The following is a 21,576-nucleotide window of genomic DNA, read 5'->3' on the forward strand; positions in this document are numbered from 1 at the left end:
GCAAGGGGGCAGAGGGCCGCACTGTGTAACGAAGAACTGCTCGCGGTGAAATGGAGAGACAAGCGTGACGTTTACATGCTCTCCTCCATTCATGCAGACACGACAATCCAAATTGAGCGAGCAACCCGTGTAATTGAAAAGCCCCTCTCAGTCCACGACTATAACCTTCACATGGGAGGGGTGGACTTCAATGACCAGATGTTGGCTCCGTATTTAGTGTCCCGCAGAACCAGACGCTGGTATAAGAAGGTGTCTGTATATTTAATTCAATTGGCTCTGTACAATAGTTTTGTTCTCTACAGTAAGGCTGGGAGAACTGGATCCTTCCTCAAATTTCAGGAAGAGATCATCGCGAACCTCCTGTACCCAGGAGGTTCCGTGGCCCCATCCACCAGTGTAGTTAGCCGTCTACACGAGCGACATTTCCCCAGTGTCGTTCCTGGTACCTCAAACCGACCGCCACCCCGAAAAAAATGTCGTGTCTGTAGCAGGAGTGGAATAAGGCGTGACACCCGCTATTTCTGTCCTGACCACCCTGCCCTATGCTTTGGAGAGTGTTTCCGGAAGTACCACTCACAGGTACACTATTAGCATAGGGATCATCTCACCAGGACAGGCACACAGGGCTATTAGGGCCAATTCACTCACACAGCTGCTGCAAACGTCTCCTTTCACATGGGACAAAGTGCATAACGCACTTCGCCACATCTTTGGGCGATTTGCACTTTGCACATTGACCCATGGGGAAGGAGAGGTTTGTTCTATAAAGAAAAAAAAAAAAAAAACACCAGTAAGCAAACAGGTTAATGTTTAGTTAAAAAAGTTAAAGTTTATGTATTCTGTTCCAAAGTTAATAAAATTATTGCGTTGTGGCCTGGTTTTTTCTTTTTTTTACCTTCCAGGTGGACCAACCGATCTACTAGCTGCAGCACTGATGTGCATTCTGACAGAAGCATTGCGCTGCTGTCAGATTACACGCAAGTCAGTGTATGCGGTGCTGCAAGACGAGATTTCTACTCTGCAGTAACAGATACGTTTGCCGATGCATACGAGCTGAGGAGGAGGCGGCGTTCCTATGCTTTGGCAAACACTTTGTATATAAAAAATAAAAATAAAAATCCCGGCAATGATTTATTCATCCACATCGATTGATGTGAATGGAGAAATCTGGTTTGCCAGGGCATACGAGCTAAGTGGGTATGGATGTTGGGCGGAGCGCCTATGTCCTGGCAGACGCCTTTCCCCTCCTTTTTTTTTTGGGCAGAGATTTTTTCATCCACATTGATCGATGCGAATGAAGAAATCTGTGCCGTTCATTTTTTTCTTTCTGCCCAGAGGCTGAACGGAAAAAAAATCTCATTACCTGTATGCACAATATAAGGAGAATAGCAGAAACTCCTAATGCTGGCCATACATGTAATGATTGTGGAGACCCTCAAATGCCAGGGCAGTACAAACACCCCACAACTGACCCCATTTTGGAAAGAAGACACCCCAAGGTATTCGCTGATGGGCATATTGAGTCCATGAAAGATTTAAATTTTTGTCCTAAGTTAGCAGAAAGTGAGACTTTGAGAAAAAACAAAAAAAATCAATTTCCGCTAACTTATGCCAAAAAAATACATTTCTATGAACTCGCCATGCCCCTCATTGAATACCTTGGGGTGTCTTCTTTCCAAAGTGGGGTCACATGTGGGGTATTTATACTGCCCTGGCTTTTTAGGGGCCCTAAAGCGTGAGAAGAAGTCTGGGATCCAAATGTCTAAAAATGCCCTCCTAAAAGGAATTTGGGCACTTTTGCAGCCTAGATGCACAAAAGTGTCACACATCTGGTATTGCCGTACTCAGGAGAAGCTGGGGAATGTGTTTTGGGGTGTCATTTTACATATACCCATGCTGGGTGAGAAAAATATCTTGGTCAAATGCCAACTTTGTATAAAAAAATGGGAAAAGTTGTCTTTTGCCAAGAAATTTCTCTCACCCAGCATGGGTATATGTAAAATGACACCCCAAAACACATTCCCCAACTTCTCCTGAGTACGGCGATACCAGATGTGTCACACTTTTTTGCAGCCTAGGTGGGCAAAGGGACCCACATTCCAAAGTGCACCTTTCGGATTTCACCGGTCATTTTTTTTTACAGATTTTGATTGCAAACTACTTCTCACACATATGGGCCCCTAAATTGCCAGGGCAGTATAACTACGCCACAAGTGACCCCATTTTGGAAAGAAGACACCCCAAGGTATTCTGTGAGGGGCATGGCGAGTTCCTAGAATTTGTTATTTTTTGTCGCAAGTTAGTAGAATATGAGACTTTGTAAGAAAAAATATAAAAATAATCATCATTTTCCGCTAACTTGTGACAAAAAATAAAAAACTCACTATGCCCATCAGCAAATACCTTAGGGTGTCTACTTTCCAAAATTGGGTCATTTGTGGGGTTTTTCTACTGTTTGGGCATTGTAGAACCTCAGGAATCATGACAGGTGCTCAGAAAGTCAGAGCTGTTTCAAAAAGCGGAAATTCACATTTTTGTACCATAGTGTGTAAACGCTATAACTTTTACCCAAACCATTTTTTTTTTTTTGCCCAAACATTTTTTTTTAATCAAAGACATGTAGAACAATAAATTTGGCGAAAAATTTATATATGGATGTCGTTTTTTTTGCAAAATTTTACAGCTGAAAGTGAAAAATGTCATTTTTTTGCAAAAAAATCTTTAAATTTTGATTAATAACAAAAAAAGTAAAAATGTCAGCAGCAATAAAATACCACCAAATGAAAGCTCTATTAGTGAGAATAACAGGAAGTAAAATTCATTTGGGTGGTAAGTTGCATGACCGAGCGATAAACGGTGAAAGTAGTGTAGTGCCGAAGTGTAAAAAGTGCTCTGGTCATGAAGGGGGTTTCAGCTAGCGGGGTTGAAGTGGTTAACACTGAGAAATAAAATAATCGACCGTCCGGCAGTCTATATTGTAAATACAAACAATTCGTATCCGCGGGGAAAGCACTGGATTTTAATTATATTATACCTGAATTACATATTTTTGGGATAGTTATGGATTATTGCCCGCAAATGAAATATTTCCTGGTGAATTAATGAAATTTTTATTTAAAGATTCTAAGACTATAAAAGGTATCAAAACAGACAAATACAGGACACTGTTAGTTCGGTCTGCGGTAGGGCTGCACGATATGGGAATTTTTGTGCGATTGCGATATTTTAAGGGAATTGTGCGGTCTATTTGCTTGGATTTTCAAGGCAAAAGCACACACAAATTACTGATAATGCTGAAATGTAGTTATGCTCAACTCAAGAACTGAAATGCACAGTGTTTTTCAAAATAAAACATCTGTTACTAAATGAAATAACATTTACATTACTGCAAAAGTACAAAATACAAAACTTGCAATTTTCTTAATAGCACTGCACAGAACAGATAAATAAAAAAGAATAAATAAAAGAACATTTGTTCATTAAAATAACAACTTGCCTCCAGCCCCTCCTACCTCCCCATACTGTAACTGATGTATCGCCGGCCGCGCTGTGCAGCATAGCGGCCGGCGATACATCCGTGTCAACCACGTAAAAAGTCAACCATCGCTTTATAAGGCGCACTGCCATTTTCCCCCCACTTTTGGGGGGGGAATAAGTTTGTCTTATAAAGCAAAAAATATGGTAATATAATTGCAGCATTTTTGGGTCGGCCAATTGGCGATTGCAATATAGCGATTAATTGCGATTGCTTTGGCGATATATTGTGCAGGCCTAGACTGCGGGCATTACTGGATCTATATCTTACATTATATCGCTAAAGGAATGTCTTTTGAAAATGTATTTAAAAGTGTTGTACGTTCCTTTGTAATAAAGCGCATGAAACAATTATGTGTACGTTGCTGTAATTACACACAAATGTGCCTACCCTACGGCGTTGTTGAATAAAGTAACGTGTTGCGTCGTAAATAAAGACAAATTAATAAAGCTTTTTAAACTTTTTAATTTGTAATCATCTGGTTTTTAATGATTTTATTATTACAGATTCTAAGAGTTTGTTAATAGATTAATACAGCTTTTAATAGATTCATACAGTTTTAATAGAATCAGTGCTCCAGACAAAAAATACCTAGTAGCCATTGGCTCCTTAACTGAAAAATTTATGAGCCAAATTAAATTTTTAGTCGCGAAACCGAATCAAAATTTTGGTATTGTGACAACGCTACGCCAATCAGATCGGCGTAGGGTTTTTTCGATACCAAAATTTTGAATTGCTTTCGTCACCATAAAAAAAGTATTGCGATACTCAATACCACGCAAAGCCGCATGCATTTCGCATTTTATGAAACGTTCGGCCCATAGTAGAAGAGTCCTATCCTATTTTTGGGGTGACAAGGTAACAAATGGTGAATCGCATGGTTTTTATTTATTTATTTCTGTTACAGCGCTCACCACATAGGAGATATTTTTTAATAATTTAATAGTTTGGACTTTTCGGACGCAGTGCTATGTAATATATTTATTTATTGTTTATATATTTTATATGTAAAATTGGTAAAGGGGGGATTTAAATGTAATATTTTAGGGTACTTTCACACTAGCAGTTTTCATTTCCGATATAGAGTTCCGTCACAGGGGCTCTATACCAGAAAATAACTGATCAGGTATATCCCAATGCATTCTGAATGGAGAGCAATCCGTTCAGGATGCATCAGGATGTCTTCAGTTCAGTCATTATGACTGATCAGGCAAAAGATAAAACCATAGCATGCTACGGTTTTATCTCCGGCAAAAAAAACAGAAGACTTGCCTGAATGCCGGATGCAGCATTTTTCCCCATAGGAATGTATTAATGCCAGATCAGGCATTCAAAATACCAGATCCGTCCTTCCGGTCTGCGCATGCTTTCAGTCACATCCAGATCGGCGAATGCGGCAGGCAGTTCAGGCTATGGAACTGCTTGCCGGTTCACACTGCCGTAAGTGTGAAAGTAGCCTTAGTGTTTGTGTTTTTTTGGGGGTTTGGTTTTTACTATTAGCCCCCTTAGGGGCTGGAACCCTTGTCCTATTAACCCTTAGGCCCCTTACACATGGGCGAGATTTCTGCGCTGGTGCAATGCGTGAGGTGAACGCATTGCACCCGCACTGAATCGGGACCCATTCATTTCTATGGGGCTGTGCACATGAGCGGTGATTTTCACGCATCACTTGTGCGTTGCGTGAAAATTGCAGCATGCTCTATGTTGTGCGTTTTTCACGCAACGCAGGCCCCATAGAAGTTATTGGGGCTGCATTAAAATCGCAAGCATCCGCATGCGGTGCGATTTCATGCATGGTTGCTAGGAAGAAAGTCTATTCACTGTGTTATTTTCCCATCTAACATGGTTATCAGGGAAAATAATAGCATTATTTAATACAGAATGCTTAGTAGAAGGTCAATTGAGGGTTAAAAAAAATAAAATAAAAATAAATAATGAACTCACCTCATCCAATTCATCGCTGCCGGTCTCCTGTTATTTCCTCAGGACCTGTGGTGACATCACTGTGCTCATCACATGGTACATCACATAATCCATCACCATGGTAATGGAAACATGTGATGAGCTCAGTGAAGTCAGCACAGGTCCTTTGACAGGTCCTGAAGAAAGAACAGGAGACCGGCAGCTACGGGATCAATTGGAGGAGGAGTTAATTTTTATTTTAACCCTCATTAGCACTGTGTCACCAATGTTTATTATACTAGGGTGTTGGGGGGGGGCACCGCGCCATCAATGTTTATTATACTGGGGTGTTGGAGGGGCACTGCGCCACCAATGAAGATAACTGATCTGTTAATACAAATACAGGAGGCGGGTGCTGGAATAAAATAACCGACACCCAACCTCCATGACAGGGAGCTGTGATCCGCTGCAGTTAACCCCTCAGGTACCGCAAGTTGGTTTATATTATTTAAGCCTCACAAAGCGACTTCAGACCTGTACTGGTCCTTAAAAAGTAGGTTTTGGAAATTTTCTGAAAAATTTCAAGATTTGCTTCTAAACATTCTAACGTCCCCCAAAAATAAAATGGCATTCACAAAATGATCCAAACATGAAGTATAGATATGGGAAATGTAAAGTAATAACTATTATATGAGGTATCACTATCTGTTTTAAAAGCAAAGAAATAGACATTTGGAAAGTTGCAAATGTATCCATTTTTTAAATAATAATGAAAAATATTGACTGAAATTTACCACTATAATGAAGTACAATGTGTCACGAGAAAACAAAATCTCAGAATGGCTAGGATAAGTAAAATCGTTCCAAAGTTATCACCACATAAAGAGACATGTCAAATTTCCAAAAAACGGCCTGGTCCTGAAAGGGTTAATCACATTTAGTAAATATATTCATTCACAGCCTGCATAAGCTTATTCATTTTCAAATCTGCATTGTTTGAAAGCTGCGGGGCTTAGGGGGTGCTAGTTGGCGCTGACTGATTCATGCGCATAACAAAACAAAGGGGCATATTCAAATTTATAAAACAACATAACGACTATATAAACTGACTAGGGTCTCTGCTGCACTGTACCATATTTTTTGCCCTATAAGATGCACCTAGGTTTTAGAGGCGAAAAAAAAGACCTCTGCTAACATCAGATCAACCCCCTAACCTTTAGCCGTCAGCCAAAACAACCCCATGTCAGCCAAAACAACCCCATGTCAGCCATCAGCCCTTATGTCAGCCCTCACGCTGTGTGCAGCCCTGCACAGCCAACCCGAGGACCAGGTACCGGAGAGAATAGATCCTTCACCTCTTCCTGGTCCTCCTGTACTAATAAAGCGCTTCCATAATGGCCGCGGCCCGGCAAACAATCTTCCAGGGCCCAATCCTGGGCCGCGGCCCGGCGGTTGGGGACCGCTGGTTTAGCCCGTCCAGAGGGTATCACTTGGCACATTAGTTGAAACTAAAAGCAGAATGGGACAAATCATAAGATTAGGCAGGTTAACAACTGTCAAGAACTGGTGTAGGAAGGAGGGGTTTGGTTTCCTGTAGAATTGGGCTGACTTCTCTGTTGGCTACAGGCTCTATTGTAGGGATGTGCTGCAGCTCAATGGGGAAGGTGCAGCTGTTTTGGCGGAGAAGATTGCTAGAAGGTTGGAGGAGTTTTTGAACTAGGGACTGGGGGGGGGGGGGGGGTAATTACATTATAGGAGAGGAAGAAAGTGCATATAGAGACATAGGGCAAGGTAATGGAACTGAGGGAGGAATGGAAGGAGGGACTAGAACAGTTTCTTGGCAATAACCAAAGACAATTACCTTTCCCAACTGGTTCAGGACCAGAGAACAGGACTAGAGGGAAGGCCATACTGGAATTAGTATTAACCAATACACCTGACAAACAACAGGTGCAGGTTGGGGGAACACCTGGGAAATAGGGACCATAATATAATAACCTTCCAACTGTCATTCAAAAGAGTGTTCTTTAAGGGAGGAACAAAAATAAACGTCAAAAAAGCTAATTTTGGCCAACTAAGAGAGGCCATTGGCCTAGCTAACCGGGACAAAGTCCTCAAAAATAAAAACACAGCCACAAAATGGGATCATTTTAAAAGCATCCTAAACTCTAATTGAGAGATGTACATACCTTTTGGGAATAAAAGGGTGAGGAACAAGACAAAAAAACTATGTGGATAAATAGAATTGTAAATAAAGTAATAAATGACCAAAAGAAGGTATTTAAAAAAATCACTAAAACAGGAGGGTAGCGAGGAAGCATTGAAAAAACAAAACAAAAAAAATATGTGAAAGTAAGTAAAAGACAAATGAAAGCAGCCAAAATGGAGACAGATATTAAAGGGGTTCTGCAGTTTATTTAAACTGATTATTTATCCCCTAGATAGATCAGCAGCATCTGACTGGCGGGGGTCCGACACCCGGGATCCCCGCCGATCAGTTGTATGAAAAGGCAGCGGCGCTCCAGGAGCGCCACGGCCTTCTAACAGTTTACGGCAGGCCCAGCGACATCATGACTAGTATCAACTGGCCTCGGCGTGGCTAAGCTCTGTTCACTTGAATGGAGTTTAGCCCCGCCCAGGCCAGTTGATACTAGTATTGATGTCACTAGGCCAGCGGTAAACAGTGAGAAGGCCACGCCGCTGCTGGAGTGCTGCTGCCTTCTCAAACAGCTGATCGGCGAGGGTCCCGGTCGTCGATCAGATGCTGATGATCTATCCAGATGATAGATCAGGGGTGGCCAACCTTACAGACACAAAGAGCCAAAAAAAAGAAAACCTGTATGACTACGAGGAGCCACAAGCTACACATTTACACACGAGTCACCGTACTTTTCACCCTACAAGATGCACCTAGGTTTTAACAAAGAAAAATAAGAGAAAAAAAGAAAAAATATATTTTTCATCAGACCTCAGATCAGACCTCCAAAATAGGACCCCCATGCTCGGATCAGACAACACAAATCAGACTCCCAGTAATAGACCCTCAGTGCTCAGATCTCCCTCTTTCTCAGACCTGACAAACCCATACTCAAACAAGACACCCCATGCTCAAATCCTCATTGCTCAGATCAGACCCCCATTGTTCAGATCAGGACCGCCGCATGCTCAGATCAGGACATACCCCAGTGCTCAGATCAGAACCTCCCATGCTTAGATCAGACCCCAATGCTCAGTTCTATAATTTAAAAAAATCTCTTCCCTCTCCTGATCAGGCACTGGACTCCTGTTTGGGCACCTGCTACTCTGCAGGTCTGACACGCTCTCCACTGTGACCTGATGAGCTCAATGTCAAGTCATAGTGCATGTCTCCAGGTACTACAATGGCAATTGCGAATAGTAAAGGTGACAAGGGGCATCCCTGTCGAGTCCCCCCATGTAGAGGAAAATATTCGTACAGCACCCCATTTGCCCTGATTCTTTCAACTGGGGAACAATATAATAACTATAGCCACGAGATAAAGCCTTTACCAAAACCCATAGCTGTTAGGACCTTCCATAGATAGCTCCATTCTTTACTGTCGAAGGCTTTAGCAGCATCTAGTGACACTACAGCCCGACATCCCCCTGTGTGTACTGGTCTTTGTATATTAAGAAATCGTCTCCTTAGATTAACGGCCGTGCTTCAATCTGGCATTAACCTAGATTGATCTTTGAGAATTATCGGAGATATAACTTTATTAAGCCTATTGGCCAATACTTTAGCTAATAATTTGATATCATATGGTAGTAGTGAGATGGGTCTATAAGATTCGGGTTGAGTTAAATCCTTATTCGGCTTTAAAATCACTACCACTATAGCTTCACGCATAGAAGCGCATGGTGTCATTGGTTGCTATGACGCCGTGCGCTTCCTGCTGCCGCCGCAATACAGTATTACACTGGTATGATCTATACCAGTGTATTCCTGCTGCCGCGGTACAGTAATACACTGGTTTAGATCATACCAGTGTACCACTGTATTGCGGCGGCAGCAGGAAGCGCACGGCGTCATAGCAACCAATGATGCCGTGTGCTCCTGCTCTAAGCAGGAATCCAGCCGTGGTCCCACAGACAGCTCACGGCCGTGAAACATGGCCGTGTGCATTCGGCCTAAGCGATATATTAGCAAGATATTGTTGAATATCCTCCTTATTCACTGTTATCTTTGAGGCTTACAACTCCCTATAAAAGCAATGGAATGCCTTCAATATAGTATCATCCTCCACGGAAAGATCTCCGTCAGGAGTCCGTATGGCTGCAATTCTAGAAGGACCATCTTGTGAACAGATCACCCTAGCTAATAAGCTATCTGTACTTTCACCCACATCGAAATATTTTTGTTGTAAAAAGAATTGTTTATTATTAGTATATGTAGTAAATGCTCACTGAGCATAGCTTGCGCCTCATTCCACTTGCCCTTTACATGCGGGGACAGGGCATCTATGAACCTGCGTTCCCATGTCTGCAACTCTAGTTGCATGGCCGTAGTAAGTGCAAAAGACTTACAGATTTACAGCTCTGGATTCTCTGAATAAAGAGGCCCCTTAAATACGCCTTCATGGCATCCCAAACAGAGTTGAGAGATACAGACCCTACATTATGATCAAAGAATTCTATAATGAATCTGGTCAGTGGCTCTTCCTCATCCAATAATTGGATCCAGAATGGATTAAGCTTCCACAGTGACATAACCCGACGACTCCCGGATTCCACAAGCATCAATCCAAGGTGAATGGGGGAGTGGTCAGAGAGGCTGCGGGGTAGGTATTCCACTACAGATACATAAGAAGAGGCCTCCAGCGACCAGATAGGCAAATCTATCCTGGATAGAGAGGAGTGTGAAGCTTAAAAGCAAGAAAATTGTCTCTTCATTGGAAATCTAATCCTCCAGAGATCATACAAATCTACCTCTCTCAATAGTCTTGCCAATGAAGTCTCTCCAGAAGGCGCCGCAGCCTGCGACTATGAAAACCTGTCCAATTCAGGATCAAGACAATTATTAAAGTCTCCTACTATGAAAATTGGAATTTGCGGCTTGTAAGAGATCCATTCCAAAATTTCCTTGATTGCCACAGTGGAATATGGGGGTGGAATGTAGACAGCTATCAATAGGAACTGTACACTAAAAATAGTACAATGTAAGCACACATATCGTCCCTCCGAGTCTAATTTACTAGAATGGCATTCAAACGGAATTGCTCTGTGAACCAGAATTCTAAGGCTGGTTTCACACAGGCATTGCGGGAAAATGTGCGGGTGCGTTGCAGGAACACGCACAATTTTTCCGCGCGAGTGCAAAACATTGTAATGCGTTTCGCACTCGAGTGAGAAAAATCATGCATGTTTGGTACCCAAACCCGAACTTCTTCACAGAAGTTCGGGCTTGGGATCGGTGTTCTATAGATTGTATTATTTTCCCTTATAACATTCTACAAGAAGGGACACTCTCAGCAGTCCCAACAGAGAGTGTGACACACAGAACATTTTCCTGCAACCCACAACATAGGAAGCAATAACAAGCCCACATAAAAAGTAGACATAAAAATAATCAGAACTCCCAAACAGCAACCCCGGCCATTAATATGTATGCATGACAAGCAGCTGTTTAGTCCTGTGCGGTATCAAAAAAACTCCACAGCAGCAAGTAGAGCCCCTGAAAAAACAGATATATCAACCTATAACAGGAAAGGGCAAAAAGACATTATTATCAACGGATACTGTCCTGCAGGAAGAAAGTAAGGTTAGTGCAAATAGAGCGCAAAATCCGCCCTGGTATGAAGGCAAATGTCCATCAAAACTGCAGAAGGACATCTTCAGGTCTGCGACGATGGATCTTCCCTCAGCATGGCAGACAGGCATCCTAGTTGTTCAGTCCAACAGGAGGCGACTCAAAGAAGTGGGTTTTGCCCTGGAATTGCACACTTAGCTTAGACGGGTAGAGCATAGAGTATTAAAATCCCATGGGACCTCAGAGTGCGTTTCCCATCCAGGAAGCGGGCTCTACGTCGTTGCAGTTCAGCCGATAAGTCCGGGAAAATGGAGACCTTGTATCCACCGATTGAAAGATCCGGATAGTCTCGGGCCTTACGAAGAATAATATCCCCGATCCTGGAAATGTAGAAGCTTCATCAATACTGGTCTGGGAGGGCCCCCGGAGGCAGAGGATGGGATGGCACCCTGTGCGCTCTTTCAATAGCAAAGAAAGGAGACAGGGAGTCTTTAGCAACCGTATTTCTGATCCAATCTTCAAAAAAAAAAAAAAAAACTGACAGGATATTGTCCCTCAGCTTTCTCTGGAATTCCTATTAAGCGAAGATTATTGTGGCGGGACCTATTTTCCAGGTCACCCGCTTTAATTATCAGAGGCGTAATATTGTGAATTACCTTGGCTAAGTCCCGTTTTACCGGTGGAACTTTATCCTCCAAGCGGCCCACCCGGTCCTCGATTTCTGTAACTCTTTGTTATCTTCTGCATATTTTGCCAGATAAATGACACTCTCTTGCAGTGAGCCCACTGAGGTATTCAAAGTAAGCAGAGTGGAGCTGCACTGTTGTACTGCAGCATATATATCTTTGCTAGTGCATGGCTCCAGATAACGACCAAAATGGTCGCCAATGCGACTTAGAATTTACAAATGGCGACAAGACTTTTTAGTCTTGTCGCCATTTGCGACTAGACCCGCCGCCGCAGCTCTGCAGTTGAATACAGCGGCGGGGCAGAGGAGATGATAGTTCTCTGCCCTGCCGCCGATGTTCTCAGCAGCGCAGTGGATGAGTCTCTCCCTCCCCCCTGTGCTGCCGCCGCCAATGAGAAGAGAGAAAGAAGGAGGAGGAGGCGAGGGGCTGTGGCCACTGCGCCACCAATGAAGACAACTAACCTGCTAATACAAATACAGGAGGCGGGTGCCAGAATCAAATAGCCGACACCCGACCTCTATGACAGGGAGCTGCAATCAGCGGCAGTTAACCCTTCAGGCGCAGTACCTGAGGGGTTAACTGCAGAGGATCGCAGCTTCCTGTCATGGAGGTCGAGTGCCGGCTATTTGATTCCGGCACCCGCCTCCTGTATTTGTATTAACAGGTCAGTTGTCTTCATTGGTGGTGCAGTATAATAAACATTGGTGGCGCAGTGCCAATGAGGGTTAAAAAATAAAAATAAAAAAATTAACTCACCTCCTCCAATTGATCCCATAGCTGCCGGTCTCCTGTTCTTTCTTCAGGACCTGTGGTGACGTTACTGAGCTCATCACATGGTCCATTACCATGATGATGGATAATGTGATGTACCATGTGATGTACCATGTGATGAGCCCAGTGACGACATCACGACAGGTCCTTTGACAGGTCCTGAAGAAAGAACAGGAGACCGGCATCTACGGAATCAATTGGAGGAGGTGCGTTTTTTTTTTTTTTTTACACTCAATTGACCTTCTACTAAGCAGTCTGTATTAAAGAATGCTATTATTTTCCCTTATAACCATGTTATAAGGGAAAATAACACAGTGAATAGACTTTCATCCTAGCAACCATGCGTGAAAATCGCACCGCATCCGCACTTGCTTGCGATTTTCACGCAGCCCCATTAACTTCTATGGGGCTTGCTTTGTTGTGCGTTTTTCACGCAGAGCATGCTGCGATTTTCATGCAACGCACAAGTGAAATCTCGCCAATGTGAAAGAGGGTGAATAGGACAAGGGGTTCCAGCCCCTAAGGGGGCTAATAGTAAGAAAAAAAAACAAAAAAAAAAACACACAAACACTAAGGCTACTTTCACACTTGCGGCAGTGTGATCTGGCGGGCAGTTCCGTAGTCTGAACTGCCTGCTGGATTCGCCGATCTGGATGTGACTGAAAGCATTTGTAAGACGCATCCGGATGCGGATCTATCTCACAAATGCATTGCAAGAACGAATCCATCTCTCCACTTGTCATGCGGACAGACGGATCCGTCTTGTATCTTTTTACACATTTTTACCGGTCTGCGCATGAGCAGACCAGAAGGACGGATCCGGCATTCCGGTATTTTGAATGCCGGATCTGGCATTCCGGTATTTTGAATGCCAGATCTGGCACTAATACATTCCTATGGGAAAAATACCAGATCCAGCATTCCGGCAAGTCTTTATTTTTTTTAAAAATTTTTTGCTGGAGATAAAACCGTAGCATGCTGCGGTTTTATCTTTTGCCTGATCAGTCAAAACGACTGAACTGAAGACATCCTGATTAATCCTGAACTGATTACTCTCCATTCAGAATGCATGGGGATATGCCTGATCAGTTGTTTTCCGGTATAGAGCCCCTGTGATGGAACTCTATGCCGGAAATGAAAAACTCTAGTGTGAAAGTACCCTAAAATATTTTACATATAAAATATATAAACAATAAACAAACATATTACATAGCGCTGCGTCCGAAAAGTCCAAACTATTAAATTTAAAAAAATTCTCTCCTATGCGGTGAGCGCTGTAACAGAAATAAATAAAAACCAGGCGATTCGCCATTTTTTTGTCACCTTGTCACCCCCAAAAAATAGGATAGGACTGTTCTATTATGGGCCGAACGTTTCATAAAATGCGAAATGCACGCGGCTTTTTTGGTGTTTTTTTTGCGTGGTATGGAGTATCGGAATACTTTTTTATGGTGACTAAAGCGAATAAAAATTTTGGTATCGAAACAACCCTACGCCGATCTGATAGGCGTAGCGTTGTCACGATATCAAAATTTTGATTTGGCGACTAAAAATTTAGTTTGGCGCCTTCATTTTTCAGTTCAGGAGCCAATGGCTAATAGGTATTTTTTTTTGTCTGGAGCACTGTAGTGGGGTCCAATACTTGTGGCAGGCGGAGGAATGAAGGCCCTGCTTGGGCCGCATGGGCCTGGTCTGCAGCCGCAGAGCAGGCTTCTGGGACAGCTTCTTTCTGTCCCTCATGGTGTCCGCCATCTTTGCCACTGTGGGCCTTTTCATCAGAGGCATCAGACAGTCATATCAGGGTCCTTTTTGGAAGTACGGGGACCCGCATCTTCGGCACCGCCCACAGAAGAGGAGAAACAGGAATGGCGGCGGTGCCATTTTGTGCCACCTCCTGAAACCTTCTTACCGGACCTAATTATGATCATCGGGGGATCCTTGGAACGAGGATGCACCAAAGACGTTGTGGCAGCAATCCGGATCGAATATGAGGCAGCTAGCCGCAGGATGGTGGAGGATTAGGCCGGGGGCAGCCGGGAGCTCTGCAAGATGCGACTTACTACATCGCCGGTCAGGCCACGCCCCGTGGTCAATGATTCTTATTCAGAACGGTCCCGGGTTATAAGTGGTGTACCACAAGGTTTGGTGCTGGGCCTTCTATTTAATTTATTAATGATATTGAGGATGGGATTAATAGCACCATTTCGATATTTGCAGATGACACTAAGCTATGTAGCATTGTACAGTCTATAGAAGATGTCCATAAACTACAAGCTGACTACACTCTGAGCGATTAGGCATCAACTTGGCTAATGAGGTTCAATGTGGACAAATGTAAAGTTATGCATTTTGGCAGTAGTAATCTCTGTGCTTCATGTGTCCTAGGTGATGTAACACTGGGAGAGTCACTTATAGAGAAGGATTTGGGTGTCCTTGTGGATGGTAGATTAAATTACAGCATACAATGTCAATCAGCTGTTTCTAAGGCCACCAGGATATTGTCATGCATTGAACGAGGCATGGACTCACGGGGCAGGGATGTAATATTACCACTTTACATAGCGTTGGTGCGGCCTCATCTGGAATATGCAGTTCAGTTCTGGGCACCAGTCCATAGAAAAAACGTACTGCAGCTGGAAAAAGTACAGAGTAGAGCGACTAAACTGATTAGGTATGGGGGGGTCTTAGTTATGAAGAAAGATTAAAAGAATATAAATTATTTAGTCTGGAGAAGAGACATCTAAGGGGGGACATAATTAACCAATACAAATATATAAATGGGCCATACAAAGAATACGGTGAAAAACTGTTCATTGTAAAATGCCCTCAAAAGACAAGGGGCACTGCCTCCGACTGGAGAACAAAAAGTTCAATATCCAGAAGAGTCAAAGCTTCATTACTGTAAGAACTGAATCTGTGGAATAGACTTCCTCAGGACGTGGTCACAGCAGGAACAGTGGACAGTTTCAAAAGACGTATTCTTAAAAGTAAAAAACAAATGCTTATGAAAACATCCCTTGGTTGAACTTGATGGACTTTTCTTTTTTTCAACCGTATCAATGTAACTATGCAAGTATAAATCTGAAGGTGTCAGCTTTTTACATAGTGATAAGTGGGGAGTTGCAAACAGCGATGAGAAGAAAGCAAAGCTATTAAATACTTTTGTGCCATTATATTCACTAAGGAAAATAAACTGTCAGATGAAATGCAGGATGTAAATTTCCCATTAAAAATGCCCGTCTGATCCAGGAACAAGTACAGCGGTGTCGTAAAAAGAATTAAAATAGACAAATCGCCGGGACCAGATGACATACACCCTTTCCCCGTATGCTAAGAGAGTTAAGTAATGTCAGGAGAGTGCAATTAGGTGCAACACTTAGACTACTCATTCAGGTTAATTTTAAACCATCCAGAATCTCTCTAGTAGATGAATTACCCACAACAGTAAACGGCATATTTATGTCAGCCATGGCATGCATAAATGCAACCCAGCCTGGTGTTTTTTTGACTGTCTGTGGCTTTGCGTCACATTGCGCACAAGACCCATCATGTTAGAACCAGGAATAACATCACCCTGTTGTAACACTAGCCTTCTGCTATTTTCTGTTGCCTTCAATAGTGCCACTTTTAAGTAGTGCCATTTCTCCTGGACTCAAAATGAAACTGTTCCAATCTGATAGGGACTCTTATACCACTAATCTAATTTCAGAAAAGTCAGTTTTTCTAAAATCTAAAACTTTTGTTTTTGTGTGGTGTGACTCAGTCACTGTACTTATAGTAAACCACGCTGACTGGTGATCACTAGATCCCAAGCTTTCCCCTATAGTAATATCATACCAAATTCCCATTTGTGAATACTAAATCTAAAATGGCCTCCTTCCGGGTTGGCTCCTCAACTACTTGCTGTAGAGATAATCCCAGTAGGGAATTTAGAATATCTATACTCCTGGCAGAACCCTGGTATTGTTATATCCCAGTCATTACTACCCTTGAACCACGTCTCCGTAACAGCCACTGCATCTATATTCTCAGATGCCATTATAGCTTCAAGTTCATTGATCTTATTCCCTAAACTGCGAGCATTTGTAGACAAGAATCTGAGCTTGTCATTTCTTAACCTTTGTGCTACAGGCATCTTCTGGCATTGTTCCAGGGGGCAGTTGGACTGCTGGATTATCACTCTTTTGCCCCCCTTACCTAGTTTAAATGCTCCTTAGCAAATACTTGGAACTGTTCACCGAGGACATTCGTTACCTTGAGAGAAAGATGCAAACCATCTTTCTTGTACAGTTCTTTTCCATTCCAACAAGAGCTAACATGAGACACAAAGCCAAACCCTTGGTTCAGACACCATTCACCAAGCCATACATTGAATTCCTTAATACGCATCTGCCTGTCATGCTGAAGGTTATGCACTGGCAAAACTGCAGAGAATGAAACAGTTGATGTAACCTCCCGTATATCCTTTCCAAGTGTGTGAAAAGCTTCTTTCACCTTTGAAATCTCATTGCAAACCAGATCGTTTGTCCCAAGATGAACAACATCCATTTCCCTTTCCTGCTTTGCTTGCCTAACAATATTAAGGATCAGTCGTCTATCCCTGCTAGCGGTAGCACCAGGGAGACATCTCAACACCATTCTCCTGAAACTTCACACCTCTTATGATAGAAACGCCCACCAACAGCTGCTTACCATCAATCCTCACCTTCTCCTTTTTGTCTTTGGCGGCAGTCTTGCATACTTTAGGCATGGGAGATAATTGTTTCTCACCCACTGTGCTTGAGCCATCCTCCATGTTGCTCTTGCGCACTGAAAGTGCTGCAAATGAATTATGGAGAGCCACAGACTGTGGGACATGTCTTCTATCCACAACTCTCAGTCTACCAGAACCTACAGTAACCCATCTTCCATGTGTAGGGGGCCTCTGTGGCAGTGGCATTGCAATGTTCTCAGCCCGAGTTTGTTTTATGGGTAATTTACAAATCTCATATTTCAAAAAGGTAATTTCTTGTTGCATTATGGAGAGCTGTCTACAGATCAGACAGTAGCCAAACCTCTGAAGAGTGGAACCTGAAATAAAAGCACAACAATTCCTGCACAGAACCAGGTCTGCCATTGTAAAGAGGGGAAAGATTTTAAACAAACAAATCTTACTTGTTTAGATTGTATCCACCTCCAGATTACCTCCTGGGTATCTCCTGAATATCTCCGATGCACTTATAAAAATCAGCACTTGGAATAGCAGCCTTGGAAAAGCAGCAAGCAGCAATGTCCCATGTTTGGTGCTCTCTTGCAAAGTCCGAACGAGCAGTTCTGTGGCGTTCAAGGAGACGAGGTCTTTGAAGACATTTTTTGTTTTTGAAGCCCTTCAGTCTCAGATGCCGTCTGATGGTTATGGGGCTGCAGTCAGCACCAGTAAGGGCCTTAATTTGGGTTGAGGATAGTCCAGTGTCTTGACGGACAGCCAATTGGATCCTCCGACTCAGTGCCGATTAATTTTTTTGGGGTCTTCGACTTTTTTGTTCCATAACCCTCAGGATCATTTAAGAAATTCCAAATGACTCTTACTGCGTCCCACCTCAGCAGCGATGGCGTGCTGTGAGAGACCCTGCTTATGCAGTTCCACAACCCGACCACGTTCAAAAAGGGAGAATTTTTTTTTTGCCTTTGTCATCACATGTGACTACCTGACAGAAAATGACAATGAATCCACATCTTTGCACAGATTTGGCTTTTTAAAAGGCATGTGGTACTAAAATTTGAATCAGCTGAAAAACAGCCTGTTTCAGTCTAATTGTTATTTTCAATTAATTGAATGCTCAAAAAATGTTTTGTCTCACTCTCATTTCTTCTTGTTGCATGTTGAAGCTCTACTTGGTACCTTGTTAAGATACAACAATGTAAAATATGATTTTTTGACATTTTTCAAGTGGTCGTAAACTTTTGGACTGTATTGACAAAAGTGGTCGTCTTTGTGGTGAAACGCTGAACTACACTTTTCACAAAAGTACACCTCACTGATAAATCCCCTCAAATTTTTGATACCATAGTAATGGGTGTCATGATACAGAATATACAGTTTTTTTCCATATACTTTTTCCCAGTATCAAAATAGCACCAATCACCACGACTGTGGTACAAAACCTTAATGACAATGTCAAGGTGCCTCTCAAAAGCATCTATACCACTGAAACTTACCAACTCATTATCAGGAATACCCATAATTGGTTCTTGCCAAACAGGAGACTAAAGAGCTAGCGACTTTAAACCTTGTTAACCAATCTGATCCTGGTCATCAACAACTGCAAAATACAACCGCTGAAAAATACGATTCTGTTCTTGAAATTGTAACACATGTCAATCATCGTTTTAAGAAAAATGCTGGATAAAGCAGAAGGCTAATGTTACAACAGGGTGATGTTATTCCTGATTCTAACATGATGGATCTTGTGTGCAATGCGACGCAAAGCCACAGACAGTCAAAAAACAAAAACCCACAAGGCTGGGTTGCATTAATGCATGCCATTGCTGACAAATATGCCGTTTACTGTTGTGGGTAATTCATCTACTAGAGATTCTGGACTGTTTAAAAACAAACCTGAATGAGTCGTCTAAGTGTCGCACCTAAATCGCACTCTCCTGACCAACCCCTCCACACCTATGGGTATAAGACAGGGGAGTCTTACCTAAAAGAAGGATGTCGCCAATGTTACAATCTTCTTGGTTAAGCTGGTAAATACTAATTATGTGTATATTATTAATGTATTGTATAGTGCAACCCTGCTATACGTATTTTTGAATTTATATATGTGTTGTGACATTGTAGCTTTTCTGTACGTCGTTTTATCTGCTCAATAAAGTTTTTAAAACTCAGCGTTTGTTTTTGTTTGTGCTCCATTTGTATACTGACAATAAGGGGGGTTCGCTGGGCGGGTCTCTAGACATGTCCAGGCACGCATCTACAATAACAATATAACATGATCTCTAGACGTGCCTAGAGAATTTTTACCCTATGTCGCTGTATGGTAGGCTGTACGTAGTATGAGAGGCATGCCATACACTCGTTCGTATATGCATACAGCATGTGATTCATTATTACTGAGAAAGCGACAGTAGCTGTAATTAAAGTAATAAAAGATTCATATGATTTTAAGAAGACAAATTCATAATAGATTTGGAGGGGTGGGGGCAGAAAATTCATAATATTTCAATAAATTCATAAAAGACTTGAGCGGGGGCTAAGGTGGGAGGGGGACCTGTCAAGAGGACAAAAGGGGTGTGTTGACGAGTGGGGTTTTGGCAGCTGGGGACGGGGCAACTGTCACTTTTGATGACTAATGTACACTTCACTACTTAAACGCTGTCAGCAGGCCAAGATGTAACCAGTTAATTGAATGGAGCGGCTCGCTGCTGCTAATGGGTGGTATGGTGCTACAAGCTAGTAATTGAGGACGCCCCACCTCAATTTGATAAGTGCATAAAAGATAAGGAAGCGAGCACTCAATTCTATGGCAACACTCAGATTAAATATTGTAAAAATTATTACTTTAAAATGACATCAATAACAAGAATAACACACATTAAGTAAAATACAATGAATGAAATTACAACGGTCGACCGTGTGCAAACACTAATTCACTGGGCATAATAATATGGGGGGCTCATTCAGCATAAAATGTTTTCCAATAGTGACCTAATAGGGTGGTGAAACCAATAAGTGAATAAACAATAGTGATAAATATAGTGAATTGAACAACCTAAATAACAAAAAGAATCATAAGCATAATAGTGTTGATACGTGATAAATAGTGCAATACTTGAATAAGAGGACACTATTTGGAGTCCTGCGCATACGAGCGCAATGTGCTTCACTTGATACCTGTTGAGAATAAAACCAGTCCGAGTCTGTGGTATAATAACCGCAACGAACGGTACTCCGCTGTTAATAATGTTCGTGTAAGTAGATTCTAATAGCAGCTGAGAGCTTACCTCTATCTGGAAAAAGCAGTCAGCGGTCTTGCCTCCTATAGTGATGTATCCAGGATTTCTTTGAAGCGCTGTAAAATCTACTAGAGACGCCGCTCCGTCTTCACGGCTTGCGGGCTCTGACAATCCAGCCCAATCTCGCGATGGTACAAGCGGGACTTCCGTCCGGTCTCTTACGCTCGCTCAGATGGTCAGGGCAGTTCAATTGTCGCAAGTTAGCGGTTCTTCAATATTTCATCTTTAAAGCATGGCCATGCAATGAGTACTTCTTGTGGAGGTATATGCGGAGTGTCTATTTACCCAGACGCGTTTCGGGATATTCCAATCCCTTCCTCAGTGGTAACTCCTGCACTCCTCACCTCCTCTTTTATAGGCGTCCCTAGGGTACTATGTAAGTCCCGGTTATCATAATCCAGAGTTGGAGTATCCTCAGCACTTTTCCACCTAGATGCGGTTTTAGTGTGTTTTTGTTGCGGTTTTTTATTCATGGATGCGGTTTTTTGTCCTTTTTATTCTAATTAATATAATCATTCAATAAACCCCATTAGAAATATTAAAAATGGCATACAATTCTTGATACTATAAAAAAAAATCATGTTAAAACGCTAAAATGATTTAAAATGCAGCAAAATAATAAATCAAGGAACTTGATGAGTATAGATGGATCAACGACAATATTTTTGAGTTGGCATGGAGATGGTCGGACATGGCTGGGGTCCCAAACCAGAGGGGGGGGGGGGGGGTCCCAGCGCCGATGTACGGCCAAGCTTGGGACCCGCCGCCGGGGATGGGGCCCAAGCCTTAAATGAAGCCGAACAGTTCCATGTCAGAATTCAGTCCGAACGGTAGTAAGGAACCAAATTCATATATTTGCCTGGATTCCGCTCTGGACATCTTATAGATGTAAGTGAAGAAAAAGACCGGCA

The 21,576-nt window shown here is 42.5% G+C and overlaps 1 protein-coding gene across 1 annotated transcript in view; it reads right to left on the reverse strand.

Moving 5' to 3' along the window:
- ZNF830 (zinc finger protein 830) overlaps nt 1-21,576 on the reverse strand; it is a 265,393-nt gene that overhangs the window by 39,799 nt on the left and 204,018 nt on the right. The gene's annotated exons all lie outside the window — the stretch shown is intronic.

The sequence above is a fragment of the Bufo gargarizans genome, chromosome 5 (genome assembly GCF_014858855.1).
Source record: "Bufo gargarizans isolate SCDJY-AF-19 chromosome 5, ASM1485885v1, whole genome shotgun sequence".
Taxonomy (NCBI): domain Eukaryota; kingdom Metazoa; phylum Chordata; class Amphibia; order Anura; family Bufonidae; genus Bufo; species Bufo gargarizans.